The following is a 5,195-nucleotide window of genomic DNA, read 5'->3' as shown; positions in this document are numbered from 1 at the left end:
TTTGATGACGAAAATGCCAATGAATCTGAAATTTACTATGGTACTTCAGTGCACAATAAGCAAGTCGTTCACCTTTTTCCTGCGACATTCCATTACGTTTATCCACGATGACAAGCCCAGCTCCACTAAATATCCTCTCGCTAGAGGCACTAGAGGCAAGTTTACATAGAACTTCTAGTGCCAGTCTGGGATAAGTTGGTACTCTTGACTTCGACCATCCAGAAGCGACTGTCCCTCATCCGGTTTTCTCATCGACAGATAATGGAAACTTCATCGACAATTATCTTCTCCTCCGTCCACGATGCAAAGACACTCTTTGCACATTTTGGAGGCGTCGACGCTGTGGCTTCGTCCTCTGTATGACATTCTGCATGGAAAACAAATATGTTATATCACGTAGCTGCTAATAAATCTGGTGCATTGTTCACATGAATTTACGTCTTTTCACTGTTATACGATCAAACACTGAGGACGTCACGACTGATAAAATATCTACTTAGCAAAGCTACATAAGGCAACGGCCTTGCCGCGGTGAATACACCGGTTCCCGTCAGACCACCGAAGTTAAGAGCTGTCGGGCGTGGCCAGCACTTGGATGGGTGACCGCCTGGGCCGCCATGCGCCATTGCCATTTTTCGGGGTGCACTCAGCCTCGTAATGCCAATTGAGGAGCTACTCGACCGAGTAGTAGCGGCTCCGATCACAGAAAACCATCATAACGACCGGGAGAGCGGTGTGCTATCCACATCCTCAGCTGGGGTTGACACGGCGGTCAGATGGTCCCGATGGGCCACTTGTGGCCTGAAGACGGAGTGCGGAGTGCGGGCGGAAACCTATATAACATCGCATTTACCCTGCAGGAAATCTGGAACGTGCTGTGGCATAACTTCCTCTCTCTTAGTTATCGAGAGTTGCTTCAGATGACGTGCCTGTGGTACTAGAAATATCGCAAATAATGCACTGGCTTCTTTCAATTTTTTCGGTTAATAGATTTCGAGTGCCTATTTTCAGCAGTGCTGTTTCCTGTAAATACCGTCTCTTATCCAGTTCTGGGTGTTTAAAACATTTAACCAAAATATAAATTTTATTTGTTTATAAATGCGTCGTTTTACATAGCTGGGAGCGCTTAACTCACTGTCAGCTGCTTTTGCAGCACAGTGATCCTGTACCTGGAATACCAATGGCACAATCAACTGCAACGTCGGACTATTGTCAGCTTTCATAGCGTTGGTAGCCTCTTGAAATACTCAGAGAAACTGAAGTAATTTGTCAGCTGTCGGTTCCCAAACAAGCGTATTTTTCTGAATTCATATAAGACTTAAGCAATTTGTTCATGCTGCATAAATACGGATTTTGGCATGACACATAAAGTATTCCATCCAAGTCTCAACGTGGTGCTTCACATTAAACTATATCCGCGAGTCTTTCACATGGCCAAACCTCTTTATAGGTCAACATTCGTGCAATCATTTGGTCTTATGTGTGTGACATAGAACAGTGCTGAGGAAGTGGAGTCGTATGGAAGGCGACACTAGGTTTCCCGTGCCTTTTTCACATTTGCCCCTTAATCGGTAACGAATGTAACCCTCAACAGGTGACTTGTAAATATACCTAACTTGACCATGTTTGTTTCAATTTCGTCCCGTATATTTGTAGCACTTTTCTCCGTGTCAGGTGGGAAGTCTGCAACAAACAGGACCCGATTTTTGCACTGCAACTCTCGCGAGATTGAATGCATAGTAAGGGTCGAATAATGAGTTTTAATCTGGCCACATGTCAGCTGTACACGCGCACGCATCATCCTCCGTATCCTGCAACGCTTGAGAGAAATTGTTGATGGATGAGGAAGCACGTCTCTTGCAATTGCAGTGGGGCACCATGCTCCTATTTCTGGCAATATCTGTGCAAGATGTAGAAAGCCTTCTCCTGCAACTTCACTGAAGGGCCGCATATCTCTTGCGCACATTGTTACACTCTTCTCTAGGACAACGGATTTAGCTGACGCCGGAAGGCTGCCACTATTACTGATCTGGCCATTAGGAAATGCTCTGCAGGTATTTAACTGTCGCAACAGGGTACTTATTTTGATTAACTACAATCCGTGTAAAATGTTGCCATCCCATGCTATCTCCTGATTTCTTCAGACGAGTGTAGGTTCCCTTCTCCAGTTTCATGGAAACTTATTTTTTCTTTTCTCCCCTTTTTTAACCCTTGGGCGTTGGAAGGACCTTTGCTGCTCGATACGCATTTCGAACATAATAATAATAATAATAATGTATGATAACCCAAAAAGGGCTCGTGTCAGTGTATTGCGCTAAACTGTCTGCACAGATATGCATTATCTGGCTACATACGAGTGGACGTTAGGGTCGGACCACTTATATTTCCACGAATTCTGGAACACCTGCATGCAGCCTTTACCTATGCATTAGTGGAGACACGGCCTTGAGGCCGTCAGCTGCAATTCTCGGAACGGCCGATCTGGGCTCATTTAGCTGGGCGCACCCGTGCGGATTTCTGCAGCAAAGGGCTAGGCAACGTTCAGAAATTCCATCAGTTTTGCTGCGGTTTACACGTGATATCAAGTTCTAGTTGCTTCCAAAAACAGCGAAGGAGTGGACCGCTGACCACACCGAAAAACGTATAAAACTGTTTCGGAAAAGACCTTGTCTGTGGGGAATGACCCAGGAACATTACACAAAGGAGAGTGTAAAACGTAGGTTGTAGGAAGAGATTGCTGAAACCTTTGTAGATATTTCAGCTGTGGACCAAAGTTTAATAACAATGTAGTTACAAAATTTGAGATCAAGTTTCACGAGAGATCTCAGAAATATGGGGGCTTTAGAAAGAAGCGGAAAAGGAAAGAATGAATCGTATAAACCAACAAAAAGTTGCTTCTGCTATGTTCATCGTTATTAAGCATTACTGTGTTACATAAATTATATTACATTACGAGATATTTTACTTTACATATGATCAGGAACGCCCTGTCCCTAGCACATCAAACCTTCCTGATAGCAGAGGGCCTCGACGGCGCATCGCGACTCGCGCAGTCTCTTCCTCGTACAGTTGAGCTCGTCTACCCGCGGTGCGGCCAGCAGAAAGGAGAGGTCGGCTGCAGGCGTGTAAATGTAGCGCGATGCACTGCTCTGCTTGCAGCACTCCCCTACACCGCTGGTAGCTACAAACGGACGTGACCCGGAACACGGAGCGACGCATCTCCGCAATGCCACTTCTGTTTGAAATACTTTATTTGTTTCCATGGATGTGGCTTGAAATAGTGCCACGTCCCCGGCAGACGTGAGTACCACATTATTTCTGCGTGAATCTGGCTGTAGAGTTGATAAATTTTACTTGTATAGGAGTGCTCTGTGTTCTACTGCTGCAGAGACCTGTTACGTAATTCGTGTTTTGATTTTCACTGTGATATCATCCACTAAAGTATGATATACGTTTTCTGTTGGATACTTGCCATCGAGATAGCTGCTGATTTTCTTCCAAGCTACAGCCGTGCGCCAGTTGTGCATTTTAATGGAGGAAGATTTGCTATTGTTGTTTATACTTGTATTAGCCAATAACTCATCTCATTCCTCTATTTCGTTAGTCGTCGGTCGTTAACCTCTAAAGTATACATTTGATCATCCTCTGAAGTAATAGTTGATATGTTCCAGAATCTTTCCCCATCTCTGAGCCTGTTTTACCTCTTCCGACACAGGTGAGGTGCTTATCAGGTTGTGTACGTTTCGGGAATTCTTGCTTTTGGTGTCCTTCCTCTCAAAAATGTGCAAGGTAATTACATATATAAAATTTTTCAATCACCAAAAAATCTTTTACAGAGACTGAGTGAAGGTTCGATGTAGACATGCATAATGTTTAGTAGGTGCTTCTGCACTCGAGGGCTCACCCCTGTGGACATGTCTCTTCCCTTAATGGTTCAAATGGCTCTGAGCACTATGGGACTTAACTTCTGAGGTAATCAGTCCCTTAGAACTTAGAACTACTTAAACCTAACTAACCTAAGGACATCACACACATCCATGCCCACGGCAGCATTCGAACCTGGGTCCGTAGCGGTCGCGCGGTTCCAGGCCGAAGCGCCTAGAACCGCTCGGCCACTCCGGCCGGCTCTCTTCCCTTAGATCAGTTTGTAAACCACTGTTTTACCTCGCATGTCATCTCTTATTTGCCTAAAGTTTCTGAAGTTCTTGCTCATATAAAAACGCCAGTAACTCATTAACTTTCACAGTCAGGTGCTGAACTGTTCAGAATAAGAAACAGAAGCATTGTATTTGGTGGTTATCACCACGTCTCCTCTTTCAGTTTTAAATCTTGTATATTTTGTCTCTGTCGTGATCTGATCCTTTTCACGATTAGCGCTTTGTTTGCATTCCTGATACTCCAGATCTTTGGTCTGTCTGCTTTTGCATCTATTAGCTGAATAAACCGCTGTTTGATAGTTTTTGCTTCTTTATTGTATGCAAATTTTATGAATAATATGTTCATTCTGGAATGTGTTTGTTCAAGTCGTTCAGTGGCTAACGGCTTTTGTTTTGCAGAAGAATTTCATTCCAGATTAGCTCGTCTCTTAGGCCGGCTCTTTCCTTTTCCAGGTGCTCAATTTTATTTGCATGTAGTTTCTCAGTTTTCTCTAATTCTTCAATGTGGCCTGTTAGCCTAACCTGAAAAACTGCCTACGCTGAAGTTTTCTCCATAAGTTACGCTACTCTAACTACCGACACTTTCTTATGGAGAATTTCCTTCGCTACAAGTTTGTTTACCTCCACGTAATGTTTGTCCATTAGGTAAACGTCAGTATCAATGTTATTTGTGTCTTTGATAGTATCGGTTAATGTCTTACTCTTTGTGTTGCCTGAGAATTCGCAGTCCATTCCCGATTCCATTTGCTCCCAGGGATGTCCATGTTGCCACTGTAACGACGTTTTGGACAGCAGGCTGACACACTTCCGCGATACTGATTACACCAGCTATAGCTGTTTGTCGTAACTGTGCCTCTGATGTACCAATGTTGACAAACTGCCTGACACAGAATGGTCCTGTGTTGAGTACACGTTGTTGGTCAACAGGATGTTGGCCGCCAGACACTCACATATGAAGCACTGATGGTAGCATGCTGTAGAGTCCACTGTGGCAACATCAGCTATGTGCTCAAATATAATGTAAAGCGAGCTTTGCAT

At 44.1% G+C, this 5,195-nt stretch overlaps 1 pseudogene; it reads left to right on the top strand.

The window, feature by feature from the left end:
• The first annotated feature begins 513 nt into the window (after positions 1-513).
• LOC124723534 lies at positions 514-631 on the top strand (annotated as a pseudogene).
• Positions 632-5,195: the final 4,564 nt, after the last annotated feature.

This window comes from Schistocerca piceifrons, chromosome X (assembly GCF_021461385.2).
Source record: "Schistocerca piceifrons isolate TAMUIC-IGC-003096 chromosome X, iqSchPice1.1, whole genome shotgun sequence".
Lineage (NCBI taxonomy): Eukaryota > Metazoa > Arthropoda > Insecta > Orthoptera > Acrididae > Schistocerca > Schistocerca piceifrons.
The sequence above is the reverse complement of the archived record's forward strand: the minus strand, read 5'-3'. Positions and strand labels throughout refer to the sequence as shown.